The 25,698-nt window shown below is 41.4% G+C and overlaps 1 non-coding gene across 1 annotated transcript; it reads left to right on the top strand.

The window, feature by feature from the left end:
• The first annotated feature begins 24,179 nt into the window (after positions 1-24,179).
• On the top strand, positions 24,180-24,252 carry TRNAT-UGU (transfer RNA threonine (anticodon UGU)). Its single transcript has one exon. It is a non-coding gene; the product is annotated as a tRNA-Thr (tRNA).
• The last annotated feature ends 1,446 nt before the right edge of the window (positions 24,253-25,698 follow it).

Here is a 25,698-nt window from a genome sequence, read left to right as displayed (position 1 = left end):
ACTGCAGTGGCCATGCAGGAAAAGAGAAAAGCGAACCTCAGACTTTTTCTGCAGCACTGAGTGCTCCACGGGAAGACTGCATGCTGGATTCTGGCTGAAGATGGCTATCCTCCGTGGAGTATGTCCTAATTATCCCTGTGCTAGCCACCACCCCTCTGCACTGCTTCAGCTCAAATGCTTTCCTCAAAGTACTCAAGTTTTTATTTCCCCATCTTCCTAACCTCCTTTCAACTGAGTCACTATGTCTATAGGAAGGATTAACCAAAGCCTATGTACAGGTAGGGAAATGAAAACACTTTTATTCCATAGAAGAGAGTGTCTAGTAAGCAGAACAGTCCGAGTTACTAGGGGACACCTGGGCACAAGATATTCTTGATGCAACTCAGCCCCATCTCTTTTCCTGTAGAATTGCCTGAAGAGGTGATAGTAATGGCCAGAGAGAAAGTTGGCAGGCTCCTTTGTAATGAAGCCTCTTAATACATGAAAGAAATCGAAAGCAAAAATAGAGGAAAAAAATAGAGAAAAATAGAGACAAAAAATCATGCCAGTTTCAAACACAAAAAAACAGACTGCAAAGAAGAACTATAGCAGGTCAATAAAGCTATTAGATGGCTAATTAAATAGCCCATCCATAATGTCATCTTCTTATTCTTGTCTGGTAGATAATATTAGTTTCATGAAAAGTCACGTCAATGACCAGAAACATAAATCCTGTTTTGTTTTGATTTTAAACGAATGCAGGAAGCTGGCTGTTAAAGAGAAAGGGAAAAAACAGGTTAAAGGATATTTTATCATTTACAGTGTGCTCAGAAAATATGCTGATACAACTTGCGTAGCCTGGCATTGGTGCAAATAGCAGAATATGAAGCCAGTTGTTCCATTTTCATCAGTCATCGAGTGCAGTAGAAATAATAAGTGAAAACGCGTTGCAAATCTTCAGTTTCTTTACCCAAGGAATTGGGGCTTTTTTTCATATTTGAATTTATATTCTGAAGCATGAGGCCACTGTATAGCAACTGACCAAGAAAACAATAGTTTTGCCATCCTGAACAAAGATGCAGTCTTTCAGAAAAAAAGTCAGCACTTCAACTAAAGGAAAAGATATTACAGGTTTCAGGTTTTTTTTTTTAATGTGACTAAGCAAATGATAAATGAGAAAATATTCAATAGCTATTTTTCCTGAACATTTTCTTAGCATGGCCTATGTGTTACTTCTCCAGTTGGGTTACAGTGTAAATTAAAGTTATTTTTCTTCCTAAGGTTTATTACAGATTTATAATATATCTACTATTCAGGCAGAAAGTGGAGTCTGAGGAACAACATCCAGAATAGTCCCATGCCTTCTGTTAATTATTGGCTAAAGCATACAGTGGAGCCTTCCACTCAGAAATAAGTCTTGAGCATCAATGAAAAATATGATTGTTTAGTGTTGTCTAGTTAGGATTCAATTATGGATGGTGTATTTATTTTAAACACATAAGTTGCACACTGGAGATCTCCAGGAATGAAAATGAGCTGAAACTAGCTGAGCACTGAATGGAAAAAATAATGATCTCTGTAACATATCTTGTGTACTGGAGACAACAGATGAAGGATTACAAAATTAAGGCCATGGCTATTTACACTACACCACACAGATTGCTCACAGAATTAGAGCACTGGCATCCAGTAGATAGCCCACTTTATCTGTGATTTAGGTACACTTCTGCAACACAAAAGGATGGCGCAAGGTATCAGTATAAAGTGGTAGTTGTTATATCAAAACCAACTGTCAACTTTGTCCCTCAAATGGAACTCCTACATGTTTCAAAGTGGCCGTGCTCCCTGCCAGCCCTGGTGTGCTGCTGAGGGATGGGCAGCTCCTCTCAACAGTCAGTGCTCGTGAGAGCTGGAATCCCGCAGGTAGAGGTGGAGACCGCCCGCAGAGAGTGTATCATTCACACAAATACAGACACACAGCTACGGAGTGGCCACAAAACTTTTTCTCTGCCATCTCAAGTGACAAACACGGCTTCCCAGGGTTACCAACATGAGGAAAAGCCTGGTAGTTGCTTGCGATCAGGCACACAAGGGCATCTTTTCTCAAACGGTATTGTGTCATAGCAGGTTAATGTAGGGAGTTTTTTGTGCCTGGGCGTGCAGAAGCTGCAGCTGGGAGGAAAGGAGAATTTTCCAGAGGAGATGATTTTTTAAGAGGGTTTCTAGTTCCATAGGAATTGCTAACAGAATATGAAACAAACCCATTGAAGTAGAGCCCCATCCACTTACTTGTCAGAGAAAGCTAAAGAAACCAGTTTGCTTTTGCAGTTCTCAGCATGTGTGATCTCTCCAGGATCCCTTTTATTTACTTATTTGTGTATATCATTGCTGAGGAGGATGATTAAACTACCCTGTTGGGACCTACCTTGTATTACTTTCTACGTCCTTCACTGTATATGTTTAGACAGGACTTCTGAAATATCTTGCCTTTGTTTCCTGAAGGAGGAGTTGGTGGCCTGCAGAAAACCTCTTCTGTCTCAGAAAGCTGTGGGACTGCCCACAATGTTTAGAATTGCCTTGTTCTAAACAAGTCTTACAAATTACCTTTCCCTGCTGGTAGAGTTTTGCTGCTAGAAGTTATTTCTAAAGCAGTTTTATGTCCAGTCAGTTTGTTTGTATTTACACTGGAGCCCCATTTCTCTGCTTGCATTTGAGCCCTGGGAATGCTTTGCTGCCTACTTTAATTTTTTTCCTGGTAGGATGGGATAGATACATGGGTGGGAAGTTATTGTTATTAGGAAATTTCCAGAAGGATCAATCCTGGCTAGTTTCTGACAGAGATTCTCTTTTGCTTCCCAGTTACTTTCACTCTGGGTTTGGGTGGCAGCCTTTGTGGATTGCTTAGAACCAGCAATGCCAGAAGAATAGACATTAACTTCCCACAGTTCAAACCAGTTTTTAAGAAATAAACTTGTCTGTTTGTAGCAACTGTGAACTACAAGTGGAAACAGAAAATCTGGGTGAGCTACACCTCAGAAGAACTTAAGAAAATGAGCCCTTGAGGAAAATAAGAACCAGGAGTACGAATGCTAGGCTGTATCACGCCAGACTGTAGAGTAGCAATATTGATGCCCATACTACTGCGATCACTACTAGGGGCCAGGTCTTCGAAAGCTGCTCGCTGGGTTAAATAAGATCCAGTGACAACAACTATCTGTCCATTGTTCAAATCCAACTATCCAAATCCAGTTCAAGCCAGTTCAAATCCAGTTCAAATCCAGTTTCAAGCAAGTTTTGGAAACCAATGAATTCCAAACCAACCAACCAACAGAAAGGACAAAATATAGAAATGATTAACAGAAAATGGGATATTACAATAGGTTTAGTGGCAGAATAATTGTGCACTTTCTTTGGAACATTTATTATTGACATACTCTTATAACAGTTATTCACGGAAGTAATCTTTGCCAAGAGACTAATACATTTATATAATTTATTCAATCATATTAGAAATTATTTATCCAGATGATACAAAACTTAAAGAGTGAAGATCTGCCCCTGAGTATTAATATGGGTTTCAGTGGGATCAGGACTTCACTCTCATTGCTTCGCATCTGACATACTCCAGTAAAATTAATTATTGTATACGATCACCCTGTGCTAAATTGACTTGCAACTGTTTAGCTCGTAGGCAACTGTCATGGTAGCACAAAGAATTCACTATTTTTAAGCAAAACAAAGTCAGAAGATTTTTATGGCATTTTGGATTTTGCAGTAGCCTTTAAAGAGCTTAGCGATGATACAGTTGGAATTAAAGTACAAGTCTCAGGTAATACTTTGTGATGCTTGATGCTTGCTGCTGTTAGCATCTTTGCTTGCCTTCCTTCTTAGTGAGTCTCTAAGCCATTTGTACAAACCACTGAGGTTCTGTAGTATAGTATTGGAGCATCTCTGTCTAAATCAATATGTAAATCCCATTCCTTAAAATCAACAAAATTAAAAGAGGAGATCTCAGTTTAAAAACTATTTATAAGACTGGCAACCACTTTCATTTTACAGTCACCTGCCTGGAAAGTAATGAAGAGAATGGATACAAATGAATATGAATCATAGGAATAAACACAGGGGGAAGGTCAGGTTATTTTATTTCCTTAGGAGCATAAGCTGGTGTCCATCAGGCAAATCTGTTGAGTACTGGCTCATATCATCAGAAAACACCATGCTCCCACTGCAATCTGTGCAAAATGGGATGGATTTAAACCTCTTATTTCTCATTCTCCAACCATACCTCATTCTCTGCCACTGTTTCATTTCCTTGTACTAAGCCCCCCTTACCACACTTTATTTGCTAGCTACTGGCTGTCAGCAGCAGCTACAGCAGGAGCTCACTGTCCATGCCAGCCCATGTCCCTCTCTGAAGCAGATTTTGTAGTGATGGTATTATACATTCCTCTAAAGGAACATCTGCCCTACGCTACTCCTTCCTCTCCCAAGGAACATCTCTTATTTCCTCCTACTCTCAGTCTTTATTCTTTTAACTTCAGTATTCCTCCTATATATAAGTTACACCTCTCGTGTTTGCATGATTTTGCTGAGCCACTTCTTCTTAGCACTTAGAGACATTTTTCTTTCTTCTGCGTGGAGGTCAGTAGCAGTTTTGGGGTTCTAGTGGCAGCTATTGAGTGCTGTTGTAGTCAGATGAGCTATCACCTACTCTTCCTTTGCATCCTTTCTAAAAGGATGTAGATCACCTGAGTTGTCTTCATCATCATCTTCTGAAATCCTAAAGGATTTTAAAGTGGCTCTAGACACCAGTGTTTAAACACTTAAACAGCTCCCCAGTCATTGTCAGTCAGCCTCTTTCTCCAATATTCCATTACAATTTGTTATCAGTGTTCACAAACATGCACTGGGCAATGTCTTAGTGGCATAAATTCTCAATCCTCACATGAAGTCATCAAAGCTTCATAGAAGCTTCCAAAGCCAAAAGTTCTATGCCATTTATTCCAGTCCATGACAGGACCTGCTGTTGTAATGCATGCATCTTCTTATGCCTATAGATCTCCTGTGCATGTCTTAAGAGCAAAATCCTTGGAATAAGGATGGTTTTCTCAGCATAGAGCAGTACTTCAAGGTGTGAGTAACAGAAAATCTGAAGTGTATTCCACAAATGACTGTTCAATTATACTAGTCAATTTTCTTACCTTTTTGTCTCTGCCACTTGTTTAACCATTCTCTAATGTTCTGTTTGAAGGTTTTATTACCAATTTTGAACTCAGTGACAGTGTTCACGTTGAATGGAAAATGGCCTGGATTTCAACTGGATGTATAAATTACATGTAACAAGAACTTTTTGACAGTCTTCCAAATTCTTCCATTACGATGTACCTTGTCAAGAGGAAAGTACCAAATCGCAACAGATTTGGCCAATCTTTTCAAATAAAATGTTGTAGTTGAGATCAAGTATTACATCCTTATGTTAACTAGCCAATGCATAAATTACACAGCTATATATTTTCATAACTCTTGCACACATTATCATATCCTAGTAACTGCATTAAAAGAAAGCATTGTTCTCAAACACTTGTTCATATGTTGCTTTGCCAGTCCTGTACCTCCCTACATATATCACATATTTTTCAGCAGGAAGTTGGGGACTAAATTATTTACAAGTGGTAAAGACAGGCAATAAGTCATCTTGAATGAAGGCCAGTAAAACTGTACTAACGCACCACAGAAATCTGTACTCCGCATATGCCACAGGAAGATCGGTTTTGGATATTTCCAAATTCTTCCATTGCTCTCCACTGTATCCTTTCCATCTCTTGTGAAGACAGCCTTCTTTCTTCAGCCTTTATCTATGGCATCATAAAAACTGCCCTCCTCCTCCCCACCCCCTCCCGCCCCAGCCTATCTGTGGCTACAAGTGTCATGGAAACAAAATGCACTCTTCATCCTTTGGAGAAAGGAGATGTCTTTGATTAGTAGGAATCTCTTGTCTCTAGCTCATAGAGTCTTTGAGGAATGGTCTGTCACTCATTATATAGCACAGGGGGGCTGCCCCACTGGAGGCACAGGGGGAGTATTGCAATACAAATGTTAGCTGTGCAGGTTTGCAGTAAAATGATGAACTGCGCAACCATGTGGCATGATTTATCACACAGCCTTCACTTCAACAAAACAAGCACGGAATGTAATAATTTATAAAGATGTATATTACTTTTTCTTCCTCTATTTTGTCTTCTTTAGGTGGGAATTTATACAACTCCATGGTAAATTGTGACTAAGAGAGTAGGTAGCATCAGAAAACAACACTGCAGAAAAAGTATTGTTTCAAAATGCCGAAGTGCTTAAGAAAGCTTCACTAGAGAAGGCTGAAAAATGCTTGATGATAATCTGCCCTCAGTCGAGGAAGAATAAGATGATGCTGATAAAGTAACATTTGAAACGAGCATTTGTCTGTAGTGTTAGGGGTTTTTAATTAATCAGCTTTCCAAGTGCACTACAATTTATATCTGTGTTTGGCATTTAGTCATTGCAGATAGTAAGCTGTATTTAGTAATCTTGCCTATTCCTCATGCATCTTCTTGACAGACAGATGGGAGCTGTACATCTGCCTGAAGACAAAGAGATCCTCTCACATGTGACAAAACCTAACACAAAAAAACCAGACTAACAAAAATGAATCCCTGAAGTCAGTGGTCATATAACAGCAATGCACGGGAGAGCAGGAAAGGGTGGGAAAGGGAGCAGGAGAGCTTGATGGGAAAGAGTCTGCAGGGTGGACCGGGACCTGCAAAGGGTTGGGGAAGGCATATTTGAGATCGCTAGGAAGGCCTGGGGATAAACGAGGCGGTTCCCCAAACCTGAATGTGCATATGGCCTTTGTGTCTCACTACATCTGTCTCCCACAGGGAAAAGTCTGGCATCTCATGTCCTGTGTCACTGGGAAAGAGGGGGCTTGCCAGTATATATGACTGGGAGCTCCTGGGTCTTCCTCTCACTCCCCACTTACTCTGCTGCTAAATGCAATATGCTTTGCCATTACCAAGCTGTAATTTGTTAAATCGTTATAAAGAACTTTATCACTATAAAGAAAAGCTTTGGCCTCCAAGTTGAAAGGCTTGTTCCAAATGTGAATATTCTACATGATAGAATTTCCCTTGTTTCCAACCATTTGCATTTCCCTTACATGTTATTGATCTGATTGAACAGTTCCCAGATCAAAGGCATGCTGGTAAATGAGCAGCCAAGGTGGCAATATGTGAAGTGGACAGCTGTTAAGAGAGTAGCTTAAATAATTGCTAGAGGATTTATTGGGTAACATGATTAATGATCATGGAAATATGATGACATGATACCAAAGAGCAGTGTGCAGTGATTGATGGGGAAGCTGGATAAGGCCAAGCTTAGATGCCAGAGTGTGGGAAACAGTAATATAGTTTGTAGTCATGGTATACATTGTGCTCAGTTGTTAGGAAATTTTGGTATTCATTTTTGCCTTCCAACAAGAATTCAAAAACTCAAACTGCAAAGTATGTTTTGCGTAATATTTCTCTTGTAATGAGGTTAAGGAAAATACCTCCTGCTAACAGTGCATTGTAATAGTAGGGCTGATTCAAAGAGACATCCCACAAAACTTACTGGAAGCTCATGCTGCTGTTTTAATTAACACCTGAGAGAACTATACATAACACATTAAAGGAGAAAAAGATCTGTTTATAGAATTGATGGTAGTTTGCATATAGACAGCTTATTTTCCTGTTATTCTTTTAACCTCCTACCCCAGCAGCCAACAGCAGCATAGTGCAGGAGATGGGAAAGCCGAGGACTGAATTGCAGGCTAGAGCTGGTTGTGGCAAAAGTATTGCAAGCTCTTGAAGCTGATTCTCTATTGAGAACTACATGAGACTGCTGTCGCTGTGTTGATGGGTGATCCATACCCTCCTTGTCCTTCAGACATATTTGTTTAAGAGCTCATGAAATAGAACCTAATATTTGAAAAAATAATAAAGTGCTATTATAGAGTGTGAAACATTAGCAGACAATTTTAGAGATGAAAGCAGGCAGTGAAAATCTCAGCAGGGAACCCCCAGTCTAGGAAAATGGAGTGCAAAATTCCAGCATGGCCAGAATTATATGCTGGGTTGTTGAGTTTTATTAAAACTCTGTTTCTTATATTGAATATACTTGAACATAAAAGGGATCCTACACTGTGTTCAAGACATACCATTTCTGTGTGCCAGAGACTTGGCTGCTCTAAGTGAGGGGACCTCATCAAAATTTTCAGTTGGGTTGCACTAGATAACGGCTATGAGGACCAGAACTCTAGATCCTGCCATTAGATGGCTGTGGTATGACAACCATTGTCCGAACTTTAAAAATAGAGTGATGTGGGAAGAGGTATTTAAATGAAAACAATATTGCTTGTGCTAGGCAAAGCAGACAGCTCTGGAAAAGAAATATCTGTATTTGGATCCTTGGAAAGGTTGTTCATCTATTTTAGGGTTGTGAGACAACAACAGAGATGGTGTAGGATTTGAGAGAGATACCAGGAAGTCTGGTATCTTAAAGCTAGAATCTAGTTTGCAAGCCTCAAGAGTGAGCCTTAGTGACAGCACAGTTTTGGTGAAGAGTTTTCACACTAGAAGGCAAGAGGTGGAGTTGGAATATCTGTTGGCATGTATGGACAGAATCATTTGTAGTCTTAGGTAATTTCCTTGGTATTATTCATGGCACAGGATTATGTGATGGATTGAATTCCTAATATTTAGGTACAGTCACGTTCAAAACATGCTGAAATATTGTCTCTTATCTTTAATACATCATCTGCTTCATCACTCTTCAGCACTGGAAAGTCCTTACCTTATTTTAAAGAGCACACAGGCTTCTCCATTAAAGAAAAGTGGGATGTCTCTACAGCTCTTTCACACCAGCCAACATGCCAAACCTGCCTGGCCCTTCTGAAAGCTGTTTTGAGGCAACCACAAATAAGGGTTTGCTATAGGTTCACATATCATTTCAGTCCTTTCAGTATTTTTAACGTCTAGTCTGTAAGTGCTATGTGGCAAGGACTGTGTCTGCCCAAACGTTTCTCTATGTTGTTAGAACCAGTAACTATAATTTATAACCTTGTATACACTCGTAAAAAAAAAATCTGTTGTGTGTTTTAATCTTGTTTTTCTTCTCCGATCAGTGATTTGTTCTTATAGAGTTTCTCATGAATATCTGTTGGCACTGGCTTTTTTTCTAACTGTATTTATAACCAGCATCGAATCTAGGCTAGCCCCACCTGGCTTCTGCAATGCACCATGACAAATTCTGAGGCACATCAGGATTTCTGCAGAGGCATTCTCTTAAAACAAAATAAAACAAAACAACAACAAGTCCGTTATCCATTTAAATGAGATCGGGATAATCGTCTTTTCTACTTTGCTATGGCACTTATTTTGAAATACTTTGTTGACTGTTCTTCTGATAATTTCAGTTCTCATTATTTTTCTCACTTCCGATTGTGCAAAACTGCACTGTAGAAATTGGAAAGCATCTTAATGTCATTGCAATTGCATATGGGTCAGCTGAGGTTTCGTGCATAAAGCTGGGATGAAAATGCTTATGATGTTTTTGTTTCAAGAAGGTCCGACTGGCAGGTGGTGCGTTCTTTCCACCCTCGACCAAAATCATAGCTCATTGTTGGCCAGGACAGCTTTCACATCCCGTGGCAATGCCACTGATGTTCCTGGGACACTCCCACATACCCTTTAAAAGCAGTCCTTATTCCAGGTCCTGATCCCACAAGAACCCTTAACTGTAACAGGTCCCCTTCTACACTGGCACCTGGTCTGCTCCCTCTCGTACCTGACTGCTTAGTGAATGGGCAGCCAAAGCCATTTTTCAGCCTTCCCGTCCTCCTATGAGGAGTCCTTTACATCCTTAATTGAAATTTTGTCGTTCCACTCCATTTTATATTTCTACTTGAGAATTTAATTTTTTTTTTCATTTAGTTATCTGAAAGTAGTTATTTAGCTGCAGGACAGGAATTCAGGTAAGAATGAGTGATCAGACCTTTCATCTGTGACTCCAGCTTTAAGCTCAGGTTAAACTGCTCTTTCTGTGTCTGATTATTGCAATAAAATTATTAGTAAAAATATTAACTAGTCTACTTTGAATCAGTGTAAATGACTGATTAATACTGTAGGCATTATAAGAACCCAGTAGCTCAAGCAAAACATGATTTCTTTTTTTTCCACAAGGTATATTAGAAAGTTACATGGATTATTAATGAAATAGGGAGCATTTGGCACCTTTTGGAAAGCAGTGAGGTTGGTAATAGAGTTCCTTTCACAGAACATGAGAGATATTTTCATCACAGGAATCGCTAAATTATCCTCAGATTGTGGGGCCTTGTTCGCATAATGAATCTGGTAGCTTCAAACCTACTTCTAATGGAAAGGTGTCACTGCTACACTTTGCACATTTGTTGGAAGCTGTACCAAAGTGCTGAGACTGAAAAAGTAAATGAGTGTGAAGACAAAGGCTCACATCCAGAGAGGAACTGGAGTTGCCTGCATGATGGCTTCTGTTCTGCATCAGAATTGTGTTCAGTTATGGGTTCTCTTGTACAAGCAAGATACGGATGTACTGGAGTGAGTTCAGCCAAGGGCTGTACAGATGGCTAAGAGATTGGAGAACCTTTCCTTTGAGGAGAGGCTGGAACAGCAGGGACAGTTAAGCCCGGAGAAGAGACTGCCTACCAATGTGTATAAGTACTTGATGGGAACGAATGAAGAGGGAACTGGACTCTTCTCAGTAGTGCCCAGTAATAAGACAAGAGGCACAAGGTAAAACACATTAAATTAATTCTGAGCACAAGAAGACTTTCTTTTCCTTTCTTTCTTTCTTTCTTTCTTTCTTTCTTTCTTTCTTTCTTTCTTTCTTTCTTTCTTTCTTTCTTTCTTTCTTTCTTTCTTTCTTTCCCTTCCTTCCTTCCTTCCTTCCTTCCTTCCTTCCTTCCTTCCTTCCTTCCTTCCTTCCTTCCTTCCTTCCTTCCTTCCTTCCTCTCTTTTTCTCTTTTTCTCTCTCTTTCTCTCTTTCTTTTACTGTAAGGATGGTCAAACAATGGCACAGGTTGCCCAGAGAGACTGTAAGTCTCCATCTATGGAGATGAGATATTCAAAACCTAGCTAGACATAGTCTTGGGCAACTGGCTCTAGGCAACTTGAGCAGAGGGGTTGGACTACATGATCTCAAGAGGTCCCTTTGAAACTCAACCATTCTGTGATTCCATGATTCAAACCCTGTATTCAGCCACTCCTTAAATTCAGCTGGTACATGCCCTGTCTTTCCATCTATGCCTGCATCCAACAACTTGAGAGTTCTTTTGCTTCCAGGTCTCCGTGTACTGTTGCCAGGGAAGAGGTACTGTGCCCAGAAATGCTTCACTACTGTGATGCTTCAGAAGATGGTTAAATAGCACAGAGGGTTACACCGAGGTTTTAGAAACAGGGCTTCTTTTGTCAGTCTGTCCTGGTTAAACCTGGTAAATGACCTGAGGGATATATAGGGATCAGCTGCGTGGGTCCAACACCATTTACCGCTGTTTTCTATAAACTGCAGGTGGAGATAGAGCAAGCTGTGGGACGTTATCTCTGCAGTAGCTTACTGACGTTCTGTTAGAGGATGCATAGAGACGCAAGTTAAATGATTTCCTCAGCCTGAGATATCCAGGCCCAAACCTTCCACTACGCCAAAATACTGGCTACAAAACTAGTCTATGGCAACATGTAAGCATTTTTCAGTTTTTGTGTTGAAATTAAAATAAATCATAATTTATTGCATCAAGTATGGGGGATGACAAACTGGCCTAAAATCTGACTTTTTCTTGGGTGTACAATTCTTACCTAAGCTCAGTTTGTTTTGTAAAACGTCTACCTCAAAGTAGCCACATTATTGGGGTCTTCCTGTGGAAGAAAGGGCCTGTGAGTATAAATCCTAACTAGAAAGATGCAATTAAAACATTTCAGAGCTAGGAATTAAAACATACTGTTCTCCAAGCATCCCCTATCATGGTGACTGTGCACCCTGCATGCTAGGTGTGAATGTAGCTGCAGATGTTGAATTCTGTACCTGTGTGGACACCATTTTGGAAGGTGCAGTTTTCAAAGATAGGAGTTGCTAGGATAAATGACAAACGCCTAAGTGTCCTTCTGGATCTTGGCTTTGGTGGCTTAATTTCCAGCATGTTTCTGCAAATCAGAGCTGAGGTACTTCATCAGAGGTGCCTGTGAGGGAAGGAAGGAGGAGGTGGTATTGCAGTGCAAGGTTGCTGCATTTGCTTTTTGAATAGTCTTTAGTCATTAGGATTGTCACATCCCTGGAAATTACCTCAAAGACACCCAAGCAAAGTTTTTTTTGATGACGCTTTCATGTAAACAGACACAGAAAAGCTTCAGTTTCATTTTATCTCCATAGATAGCTCCAGGAGAAAAATCATTAGTTATGCCTGCAGCCTAAACAGCTCACTTTCTGCCAAGAGCCATTTCAAAAAGAGCAAGAATATAAACTAATTTCATATCTATTCTGTTCAATAATAGATATTGTTCTAACTATACCTGTAGTGTTAACAGACAGAACAGTTTATTTTGCATTGTTAAGCAACTGTTAAGACAGTATGCAGAATTCAGCTAGCTGTAATATGCTGATAGGAATCAGTGTCTGAAGTTCTTGTTTGCGTTCTGAAGTCAACAATAATTGTCATTCTTTATTAACATTCATTAACTATAGCTTATGGCTGCATCAGATTCAATTGGGGTTCTGTCTTAATGGTGTTCTGAATGGTCTGCTCTCTCTTAGAAAGAAATATTTAACCATAATGCATTAAACTGCTTTGATACACTTGTTGTGTTTTGATATAATGATGAAGCAGCATAGAAGGTAATAAAGGAAACAGAAGATAATATGGAACACTGCAGGAATAAAAAGCTGGTGGTACGATGGTACAAGAATCAGGCAGAGAGTTTGAGGTATTTAGGTTGGGTTCCATTTATCACAAGATGATATTTGTGTCTGGGGATGCAAAGACTTCTGCGAAACCTGTATACAATGGGGAAAATGGAATGTAGTCAAGAAAGATGTAAAAGCCTAAGTGCATTAAACCATGGCATTTTTTCCCAAGCTTTATTTATGAGTTCAGTTTTTAGTCATTTGTGTACATGATTTAGGAGAAGAGACTTTCTGGCCTGGATCATGCCTTTCTGAGATAAGGAATCAGCTAATGAATAAATGCAAAAGAAAAGATGTTGCACAAGGGGATCCTGCATTCATAAGCATTTCTTTGTAGCTGCAGAATGATTTCTGTGACCTAAAAGGAGAAGGCATTATCATGAGAGGAAGATAACTCTTCAGATGCTCTGTTCCTTATCTGTGAGTAAGTAAAGAAGCATGAGTAAGCAACGATGCATAAGTAGAGGGACTAAGGCCTTGCTGCTCCTGGAGCTGGAATTCTGTTCTTGTACCCAACGCTGCTTCATCGCTTTTGAGGGTGTGTAAAAATATGATTAATGCTTATGTACATGAGCAAACCCATCACATTCAGCAGGACTACTACTATTTCCTTTTAAATAAGTGCTTAAATGCTCTGTTGGGACAAGCTGAGAAAACAAACACTTTCAGATGGAGGCCATGAAGGTGAAACAACACTGCCTTGGTTATCCCACCATGCCTCACATGATGACTTGCAAGAATCAGGTCTAAATGTAACAACAGAAGAATAAGTGCTTTGAAATAAGGACTTCAGGCAGTGCCTGAGTCAGAAGACTAGCTCATCAAAGAATGATATGAAAATGTAGGGGTAAAAAGTTGAGACCATCCCTCCGTGAAGCTTACAGCAATGTCTGAGTCACCACAGGACATGAGACGGCTGCAGGCAATGGCATGCAAAGTAGGCTTGGTCTGACTTCTCCTCTTATGTAACTCTTACGTTAGCATCTTCTCTGCTCTATATATAAACCTAGAAACCACCAAAGAGCTGTTACAGGAAGCGGTACTCTTACTTATTCATTTGTATGAGTCAAGTGTGACTTAAAAAATTAGACAGCTACCATGCAAGCTTTAGTAGAGGACCAGGCACTTTCCTGCCAGTACTGCCAAGACCATTCATTTCTTGACTCATTAAAAGGACGTTTGCACCCCCTAGTGTATAAGAATTTGCAAGAAAGCAGCTTCTTTTAACACCCGCAGCTGAATAGGGATATTTAACACCACACTATAATAAAATCTCCCTGTCAGAATCCTAACAACCTCAAAAGAAAGGATTGTAAGCTCGAAGAACATACTAGGTGTAATCCCTCATCTCCCTGTACTCAACGATTGTAGGACCTGAAACCTGGTACTACTGAATTGGATTTTTATACCACTGGAAGATATCAGGAATTTAAAGTAAAAAAATGAGACTGCACTAAAATCCAGACCTTCTTGAAACTCAGGGATGTTAGATCAATCTTCAGCCCCACTGGTGAAACAAAGTCTGTAGCTGTGTTTCACTGAAAGACAGGGATCTTTTTACTTCAGTTAACAGGAACTGTAAAAATGAGAGGCATATGCTTCACTGTCCTCCAAGAACTACTGCCCAGATTGTCACGGTAATTAGACTTCTAATTTCTCACAGTGGCCTGCATCTCACTGTGTGGCATTAGGTCTCAATATACCTTAAAAACTTCTCTTACAGCCATGGATCACTTTCCATTTTTCTGATGTGACTTCAATTATGTCAAGTTCTGCCCATCATGTTAAAAATGGTACAACCAGTAACTGAGACGAAAAATAGTGCTTGCCTTGTTGGGACCCCAAGTGGCAGTTCAGCTCCCTGAGTGCAGCATAAGCCTCTGCAACCTGAGAAAAACTTATTCATTATCAATGTATTGACAGTGAGATTGAGTGCACTCTCAGCAAGTTTGCAGATGACACCAAGCTGAGTGGTGTAGTTGCCACACCGGAAGGATGGGATGTCATCCAGAGGGACCTGGACAGACTGGAGAAGTGGGCCTCTGAGAGCCTCATGAGGTTCAACAAGGCCAAGTGTAAGGTCCTACACCTGGGTCAGGGCAATCCCTGTTTTCAGTACACAATGGGGGATGATATGATTGAGAGCAGCCCTGCAGAGAAGCACTTGGGGGTGCTGGTTGATGAGAAGCTCGACATGAGCCAGCAATGTGCACTCACAGCCCAGAAGGCCAACTGTATCCTGGGCTGCATCAAAAGAAGTGTGGCCAGCAGGGAGAGGGAGGGGATTCTGCCTCTCTGTTCCTCTCTTGTGAGACCTCATCTGCAATATTGTGTCCAGTTCTGGAATCCTCAACATAAGAAGAGTGTGGAGCTGTTGGAATGGGTCCAGAGGAGGACTACAAAGGTGATCGGAGGGCTGGAACACCTTCCCTACGAGGACAGGCTGAGAGAGTTGGGCTTGTTCAGAGGAGACCTTATAGTGACCTTCCAGTACCTGAAGGGGCTACAAGAAAGCTGGAGAGGGGCTATTCATAAAGCCTTGTGGTGATAGGATGAGAGGGTATGGGTACAAACTGGAGAGAGGCAGATTTAGACTGGACATAAGGAAGAATTTCTTCTGAATGAGTGGTGAGACACTGGCACAGGTTGCCCAGGGAAGCTGTGGATGCCCCATCCCTGGAGGTGTTCAAGGCCAGGTTGGATGGGGACTTGAGCAGCCTGATCTAGTGGGATGTCCCTGCCCATGGCAGGGGTGTTGAAACTAGATGATCTTTAAGGCCCCTTCCAACCCAAACTATTCTATCATTCTATGATTCTATTATTATGTGCTTCTGGAACCAGCAAATCCCGGGTGCTGGCTCCTGGCTGTGAGCGTGGAAAGGGAATAGATTGTGGGTGTACTTTCAGATGGATCTTGCACTTATTTTTAAGGGCTGGAATGTGTGACCCAAAGATTCACATTGTGGTCTGGCATGTGCTGTCTGGCTCATTGTTAGCAACGCTATCATCGGCAGACTCTCACCTGACCAAATTACAGATAGGCATTTTCAAGAATTTCCCTGCTCACCCCTCCCCTGAAATCGGGCTTTAACTATTTCCTCTGAGGTCTCTGCAACCCAGTCACTGCAGCCTTGGCAAGAGCCTGACAACCAGAAAAATTGAGAAATTATATCACCCATGGAAAAAAAATGCGCCATTTTCATTATCCAAGCAGAATTAAATGAAAAAAACAAACTGCATAAGTGATGAAAATTAAATTAATTTTCTTTATTTTCATGATCTAAGTAGTTTTGTAGTAATAAATATATTCTAAAATATGACTTTCAGCCAATAGTATTTACTATATTATAAACAGACTGATTTTATTTATCGTGCAATGCTTAATAGCTCCTCCAAGCCACTTTATTCTGTAATTTTAAATTAATTCTTTGGGCTTTTTTAAAACAAGAAACTTGGCTTTTTGACAGAACAGCCCTTAACAACTCTCACTAAGAATACTGCCAGGAGCTCTGATGATGACCTTTGTCAGTTACTCTTTTCTTCCAGAAGAATGGAATCATTGTGATATTAATGCAGATTTCGTTTTGCCATTTTTGTAAATAAATATTAAAAGCACCAGCATATCACTGTTAAGTGTCTTCAAAGAGTTACATTTCAAGGCTCAATAGTATCACTGTGATACAAACCAGACAAACTGTATAATGAGAACATGTTTTTAAAAATATGTTAAAAATAGGACAATTATACTGGCATATGCATCTAACAATTTTCACTGCAACTCTCCACCTATATTTGGAGAATCAAATCTTTCTGCTTTAGAAGGTGGACTAATAATTTCCAAACTCCTTTTTTTTAATTAAAAAGCCAGATCTTTCCATATCACTTAATTTCTAATTTAGAGCCTTTTTTTTTCACTATCATGACTAGATAACGCCAAACCAATTTCTGTCAGACAAAATTCCAGCTAGAAAACTATTGAAGTGTACAAACTCTTTGTTGTAATTAAGAAAGTGTTTGGACCGTGTGATTCATTTTTAAGAAAAGAGAGAAAAATGCTACCTATTTCCTCCTGCAGGTTTCACGTTGGTGTTACCATCAGACCGTTGATGTTGGGCTGTGATGGTACTGCTTTGCGCTGGTGCCTAAATCTCTCAGCAGCTTGTGAATATAGGGCTGTGGTTCATGGTCACACAATATAGAAGTATTGACTATCAGGTTGAGGTTCTAATGCAGCTTGATCTGGTGACGATGAAGGCATCACTCTCACAGCCTGTTTGAAGTGTGTTGGTTGAGTTTTAATTTACAGTAGATATTGCTATTGACAGCAAGCAAGTTGGAACAGGACACTACTTGAAAGTTTCAATCAATGACCCAAGTGAACAGTTGAATTCTTTTCCCAACCAAAATTGGGATGTTTTAGCAGTAGAATATGGTGCAATTGTTTCAGAGCCTGTTACTGGGACATAGATCTCCTAGGTTGCAACTAGAACAGCCCCAGGACTCCAAATTAGCCAGCTAAACACAGTGCAGATAGGAAACAAGAAGAATCTTTACTACACTATAAAAAGAAGTCCTGCACAAGCAAGCAAAATCTGCCAGTCACACCTGTCATTTTTTCACAAGAGGATGTTGACATAAAGTGTGTGTAAAGAAGAGTGAGGTACTGCTTTCCAGGGAATTCAGCTGAAAGTAAACGAAGGAGTGGAAGATGTGATAATATACCACCACCACCACCAAACAGTGAAAATAACTCAGAAATTTGGAGGTTAATCAAAAAGCTACATTAAATCTCCTTAAAAATTCAAATCAGTGTCATGTAGAAGTTCTTCTTAAACTTCTTCACAGCTGTTGCCATTCTGTTTATGGCCATTTTGAATGGCTTGCAATGAAATACACTGGGTACATTGAAATTCTGTATAAACTAAAATGGACCTTTGATTTCTGGGCTCTCAAAAATATCGTTGTATTTCCCTGGTCTTCCAATAATGCCCAATCATGTTTCTACATGAAAGGGAAGGTGAGTCGCTTCTACTCCTTATAATATTGCAGTGTACAAAATAAGAATCATAGATGAGACAGGCCCCTGCACTGATTTTACAGACAGGATTGTCTGAAATATTTTTTAAGGTTTTGGTTGTTTCTTTCCTATTTAAGGAAAACTAGTCCCACTTTGTTGTTGGCAAGCTACTGTATTTCATTTAATAACCCATTTTTGTCCCCTTTGAATTATTGTGTTTTATATGAATATTGTATTTTCTATGAATATTAGGGTGCTTGTTCACAGGGAGATATTTTTTTTTTCTTGCTTCAGGAAGGCTGAAAGATTTGAGCCTTTGCAAAGATGCTAATACTTGGTCATATTTCTCAGCAGCCTCATGCAGCTATTATTCCAAGTGGTATCATCTTAAAGTCTTGGAGAGAAAGCATTACAGTTAATGCAGTTTGACAAGTCAATGTAATATTCACTGCATTACCTTGACATGGTTTAATAGCATGAGCAGCATGCACTCTGTGTTAGAGAAAATTACCTGTTGACCCTTGCTGTAGCTTGATACCTGTTCTTAACAGGCTAGCTATGAAATAGTGTGGAAATCTTATATGAACTCCACTCCCCTTCCCAGCTCTGTCCCATAGGGGACTCATTTCCTATCAGCTTTCCTACTGAAAAAAAGAAACTGGCTTTGGTGTTTCCATTTGCCACAGTATCGTTACATACATACAATGGAGCTGCCCAGCAAACCTTCCTCCTTGCCTACTCTCCTGATGGAAAGATAAACCAATAATGAAAGTGAATGCAGAAAGAAATAAAGAGAGAGAAATGCAAAAGGACTTTTTTATGGTGATGGGAAACATAGAGACTGTGGAACACCCTTCGTAGGAAGCAGTCATGTGAAATGTTTCTTTGCGCTGGAAACAGACTGACACAGTTAACACTGAGGTCATCTTTATAGCTGTGTGATGTGAGAGAACTATATTTTACCACTCTGCAGGAACAAATAGATTAATTGTAAGTGACATCTGGAAAATGAATCGCATGTTCTTGAAAGACACTGGATGATGTCAAAATGATGATGCCCTGACCAAGGAACCAAATCTGTAAGCAATGTTGTAAATGTGCAGGGCAAATCAATTTATTCTTTGTCTTGTCTGCTCAGACTGCCAGGAAGATTCCCAGTCGGTGCCAGCCACGCTAATGACTCCTGAAGTGCACCCATCTTCAGAGATGTGATAGCCAAATTTACCACTTGAGAGCTGTTTCTTCTCTCACTTTCGTGAAAATTTAGGCAACTGGCTCGGGCGAATCTTTGGAGCCTCACATGCTGACCACAAACTCATTCCTTTGGACTTGTCTCCTCCTCCTTACCAGAAGACTCATTGATCAGCCATTTGCATCATGTCTGCAGTAGGAACCTTCTTCTTTGGCACCTTGCTGGCCCAGCACAGGAGGTTTTACTGTGGGAAAGAGGCAGCTGGGTGCAAGGTAGTGGAGGAATACACTATCAGACACTGCTGGCCCCACCAACAGCCTCCTGCTGTGAGTCCTAACTCATGCCATGACCTGGTGAGCTCAGGAGCAGGACGAGTCTCTGGCGCAAGGCATGGGCATATCTACTATGTGGCTAGATGTGACTAGGTTTAAGGCTCAAAGATTTTAAGAGCTTGAAAGCTGTAAGCTGGAGCCTCTGACACAACAAAGACTAGCATGCCACTCATGCACAGGGGTGCTATTTTTGCAGTATGTTGTATTTATCAGGCGTGAGCGTCAGTGCCTGAAAAAGATGGAAAACACTAAAGAGGCAGGTCCTCAGTATCTCCCTTTGATGTCTCAGGTAACGTGAAAGGCAGCCTATGCTGCTGTTCTGGTACAGTGACATTGAAAAAAATCAAAAAACAGAGAGCAATCATCAACTGCAGGGGAGATCCCTGCAATTTGGCAGTGCTCCCTATCCACAAAGCTACTTTTCTGGTTTCTCGCATTAGCCCAACTGGAGTATGTGCAGAACCAGATTACTTATCAGGCCAGAATGTTAACACTCAAGGCATTAATGTTTTGAGGCCTTTAAAATGAAGAGCACTAAGAGAAAAATCTTTTCAACCCTTTCATATGAAATCCCACCATTCTGAACTGACAAAAATAAATACAGCGAACTTTCAGTGATATTGCATCATATAAAAAGGTTATTTAAAAAGTATTTGAAGGACTAGCTTTGTCAATACTAATGCACTGAGGAAACGGAGGGCTTCCCAGCTCAGGCACTGATGTACAGACTTAGTAAAGGAGTGATTGCTGCAATAATAGGTTTTGGTAGCTTAAGTTAGACAAGCATTTTTTGACTTCATATGCAAAGCATTGCCTTCTGTTATAAAAAGATGGACAACTCAGTAATATTGAGGTGAAAGAAAAATATGCATTTAAAGAAATATTGCCAAGTAGATATTGGTTCAGTTCTGAAAATGTGTTTGAAAGATAGGGGGAGAGGTAAAACAGAGCAGTGTAGAGGAATAGAAGAGTACTGGTATAAATATAAATGATTTATTGGCTTATTTGTTGATTCTTGATTTCCATAGTAATCAGAGGGGCTTTTAGAGACAATCTGTACATTCCCTAAAGTGATGTGAACATAGCAAAGAAGTGTCACTGCATGAAAATTTTAAAGCACATTAGCTTCAGTTTGAGAACCAAGTTCATTCTCTTATTTTGAATTCAGGCACCTCTGACCTTGCCACTCATATTTGGGCTAAATAACTTCTTGTCAAGATTCAGTATATCTGCTATGGGGTTTTGGTGTATGTCTTCTAGAGCCAAGGGAAAACCAGTCAGTCTTGTTAAAATGAGCCTAGAATAAAGGGATAGCAAGAAGAGGAAAAGTCAGGCTTTCAAATCCTTACTTTCAGTCATATAAGGTGATGATATAAGAGAGCTCAGAATTTATTTTTAATTATTATTGGGAGGGGGTTGATAATGCACCCTTTGTGAGGAATGCAGAAAATAATTTTTCTCCTCCCATTGATATGTGCTGCCACTTTCAGTTTTGTTCTCCTCAAGCATCACAGCTGATGTGTTTCCTTTGGTGTCTGAGGGAAGGTGAACATCTTTGACTCCAGCAGTCACTCTCTGTTAAGTGATAAGGTAAGCACTGACTGCCTCATCACTGCCAGCAATCACACAGGTTTTTGTACAATCAATTCTTTTGTGAGCCTCAGCTCCTGAAGGAAGTATCAACTGCCTTCTGCATTGCTTTTTCTTTTTTTTTTTTTTTTTTCCAGTGCAGAATTGTCTGGTTTTCCCACATTAATTTAATCAGTGGAAGTATCCATTAGTTCTGGAGGACTGTCTTTCTTAAGAGTGTAAGTGTTTTAAATACTAAAACCAGTACAATTATTCTTGTTCAAAGAGAGTCCCTTTGTCCTGTAGCTGGAATCTGGGGCAGTTCTTGCCCTAGGGGTGACAGGTCCAGCCCCACTAGGATTTTAAAAATCTTCCTGAAATCTTTTTTGGTTGTTATGCCTTAGCAGTGATGTGCGGTAGCAGAAGAACACAACAGAGGATTAAATAAGTAACATGGCAATTTGTAACAAGTTTCCATAAAGGTTTGTTGTTTTGGTTTGGTTTGGTTTTTTGTGGGCTTTTTGGGTGTTCGGGTTTTTTTTTGAGGGAGGATGTGTGTTTTTTTTAATAATGCTTAAATATGTTCTGGACTTCTTGTGTATTGATGCACTTGGAAGTTAGCCTCCAGTGGAGATTCCATTGGCCTCCCCAAGTTCACAGATGGGCGTGTGGTAACAGGCTGAGCATGAAGAGAGGCACATAGGAGAAAACTACAAGGTCTTTTACAAAGTAAAGGGACTTTTTTCTGTTTTCTAGGGTGTAACAACTAATCATGTCAATATTATCTTGATAATTAATAATCTGTATGCCTTTTATTTTCTATGAATTTTTTCTCCTGAACTTCCACTGCATTACACATGTACACATAGACACACACACATCTATCATAAAATTTTCTCCTGGGATCCCTGCCATCTAAAAAAGCATTAATGCTGCCACTGGCAGTCATCATAGTTTCAAAGACCAAAAAGCCTGCAACCTGGCTTATTATCAAGTATATCTCAGATATACTTGATATACTCTGACATATCTCAGAGGATATATGTCCCTCCTAAGCAAAACCATAGCAAATAATGTTGATTAATAGACAGATCTGTAATTTTAACAAGAATATCTTTGTCACGAGGACTAGAATACAAGTTAGACTAAGTTATTTGCAGAATTAACACAAAATCAAGAGAAAACCCTTACTGGATTTAAACAATTCACAGAATATTTTTGCTATAATTTGAATTCATACTCACGTAACAAACATTATCAGTGGAGAAAAAGGACCTGCTCCCTGTTGCTTTGTTGACTGTACCTGCTATCTAGCTGTTCAATGGAGCTTTGTTTTCCAAAACTCAGCAATAATTGTTCAGAGTTTAATTTCAAATTTTATTGCTGTAATTTATTACAAACTGCCAGGGGGTCAATGAGAGAAAATTCTTTGACAGGAAAAGTCTCTTGGCAGAAATCGCATATTTATACATCTAGTGCCCAGAGTACTCTGGATCTTGATCCTGCTGTGGACTATTTCCATCGTACACCATTCTTTGTAAAACTTCTCAGTCAAGCCAGGTTTATGAGCTATTCCTTTGCATCTCTTTCCCACCTGCTGATCCAAGTCTGAATTCTAAAGAAATAGATACCACTACCGAATCAAGTCAGGGCCCTGAATATTGCTTTTGGAAAGGCATACGACTGGGATTTAAATAATTTCATCTGCATGCATTTAAAAAAGCCCAAAAGTTCAGTCCAGCCATAAGCGATTGAAGACCTTTGCGAGACATTTGCTTCAGTGTGTGCTGTTGTGAGCGATGGCCTCCAGCATCGGTACTGAATGCAGTACGCTTAACTCCTGCAGTATTGTCACCTTCCACATTTTAGCTGTTAGCTGGAACTTTCATCTTAGAATCATAGAATCATGGAATCATAGAATAGTTTGGGTTGGAAGGAACCTTAAAGATCACCCAGTTCCAACCCCGCTGCCATGGGCAGGGGCACCTCCCACTAGATCAGGCTGCCCAAGGCCCCATCCAACCTGGCCTTGAACACCTCCAGGCACGGGGCGCCCACAGCTTCCCTGGGCAACCTGTGCCAGTGTCTCACCACTGTCATAGTGAAGAAATTCTTCCTAATGTCTGGTCTAAATCTGCCCCTCTCCAGTTTATACACATTTCCCCATGTCCTATCACTACAGGCCTTTGTAAACAGTCCCTCTCCAGCTTTCTTGTAGCCCCTTCAGGTACTGGAAGGTCACTATAAGGTCTCCTCTGAGCCTTCTCCAGGCTGAACATCTCCAACTCTCTCAGCCTGTCCTCATAGCAGAGGTGCTCCAGCCCTCGGATCATCCTTGTAGCCCTCCTCTGGACCTGTTCCAACAGCTCCACACTCTTCTTATGTTGAGGATTCCAGAACTGGACACAATACGCCAGGTGAGGTCTCACAAGAGAGGAAAAGAGAGGCAGAATCCCCTCCCTCTCCCTGCTGGCCACGCTGCTTTTGATGCAGCCCAGGACACAGTTGGCCTTCTGGGCTGTGAGCACATATTGCTGGCTCATCATCCCGCACCCTCAAGTCCTTCTCTGCAGGGCTGCTCTCAGTACCTTCCAGCTCTGAACTCCATAACCTCTGGAAAGGTGGTGTGCAGGTGCAAGGTGAGACAACCAGCTGGAAATCCTCTCTAAGGTGAACTCTTAGCGCTGCCCGCGGGGTGATGCTCACAGAGCCCGGAGGCAGCACTTCTGCCTTCCAGCAGCGGTTCTCACACTTCCCACGCCTATCCAACCTTTCCAAGGAAAAAAAATCCTGCACCATCTTATGCAGCTTTATCACAGTGTTTACTCCTAATCTGTAAAACTCAGGCTGTATTTCAAACATCATCTACTTTTGAGTTCTTCTCTTGTGTTTTGGGTTTTTTTGGCTTGACTGGATTCCCGAGAGTTTTATTCCTCGGTTTGGAAACGCCCCATTGCCCCCCCCCCGCCCCCTCCAGCAGCAGGGACGCTGCCAGCTCCCCGCTCGGGACACGGGCTCCTCCCAGCGGGGGCGGCGGGCAGCGCCTCTGCCGCGTGCTTAGAGACAGCCAGGAAAGGAGTTGAATGGCGGCTCCATAGCTCAGTGGTTAGAGCACTGGTCTTGTAAACCAGGGGTCGCGAGTTCGATCCTCGCTGGGGCCTCTGGCGTTCTTTTACCTCCGTTGCTGCATAAATAAGGAAAAACCTTAATTTTGGGATGTTTTGGTGGAGGTGGACTAGGGTGTGTGTGTAGGCTCCGTCGGCCTGTGGAGCAGAACGCCTTGGGAACAAGCACTTTCGGTAGATTCTGGGTGGTAGCAATAACACTAGTCACCAAATTAACTCGTGGCTGTGCCTGAGGGGAGCAGGGGGACACAGTGAGTGCTCTGGGATGGCTGAGTAAACATTTCTACAGCTCACAGCACAATTTCCCTGATGGGAGCTTTGGCAAAATGCTGTTAAGGGGTTTAAAAGGAACAAATTACCCCTGAGTGGAGAATAAGCTGGACAGGATTATCTGACTCTTCACAGCTTGTCAGGCAAGCAGAGCTGTCATTTTTATTTCTGTGCTAGGGGCTGGACACAGGAGGCGTAATAAGTCTTTGCTCTCTGCTTTTAGGTTAAAGAAAGAGCTAGAAACCTCCGCACAAATCCTCCTGAGCACCACACTTTAAAAATGTGCATTTGGTTTCCAGCAGTGCAAGCACCACAGCAATTGTTACTGACGTTAAGCAGGAAAATTAATTCACAGTCTGTGGTGAGGGGAAGGGACAGCACCTGCAGGTCCCACTCTGCCAGGGGCTCGAATGGTGGCAGAGCTGTTGATCAGGCAGGCAGCTGCTGGAGATTGCTGCTCAGTGTGCCGGAGGTGGCACCTTGATATGGCAAGGAAGATGTGTGGGCTGTGGCATGGCACTGCAGCCCGTGTTACACCCTCCCGGCTGCTGTCACTGCTCCTCTCCAGCCCCCTTTCACCTACTCTCAGGTGAAAGCTGTGGGGATGCACGGGCTGCATGAGTTGCTGTGCTAAGAAGAGTAGGGGGCTGACAGGCCGTTTCCCCCTTATGACAGGAGCTGTGCTACGCCACAAGGCCCAAAAAGCATTTGAATTTGGTGTGATTTGGGATTCTTATACAGAAACATTTGTTTGGAATGACTTGTTTGCAGCATTGCCTCCCTGTCCTGTCTGGGAAAACAGTGCTCTGTCCTACTCTCAGTGCTACCAACTGACTAAGATCCCAACCAGCTCTGTGGTCCAGCAGGCCTCCCTGAGTCCTTGGAGCAGGCTCTCGCAGGTGGTGGTAAAAGCCATCCCGTGGGCCCATAGTTTCTCTGCTGATGGGGAACCAGGTTTTGCCATGAGAGCCAGGGTATTACCAGATCCCTGGGAGGCCACAGATGGCTTGAGAAGGAACTCCACGTGTGCTTATAAAGGCACATAGGGTTCCTGGGCAGTTTGATGCCTGGCAGGATCATCTGGAATGAGCTTGACCAGCCCAGCCCAGCCCAATCAGTGTCAGCATTCAGGGCATGGGGCGAGGATGCTTTAGCCTTGGAAGGGAAGATCCTGCACACAGTGCTTGGCTGCTGCGATACTCACGTCCACGA

The sequence above is a fragment of the Cuculus canorus genome, chromosome 5, assembly GCF_017976375.1.
Source record: "Cuculus canorus isolate bCucCan1 chromosome 5, bCucCan1.pri, whole genome shotgun sequence".
NCBI lineage: Eukaryota > Metazoa > Chordata > Aves > Cuculiformes > Cuculidae > Cuculus > Cuculus canorus.
Note: the sequence above shows the minus strand (reverse complement) of the source record. Positions and strands in the feature narration are given on the sequence as shown.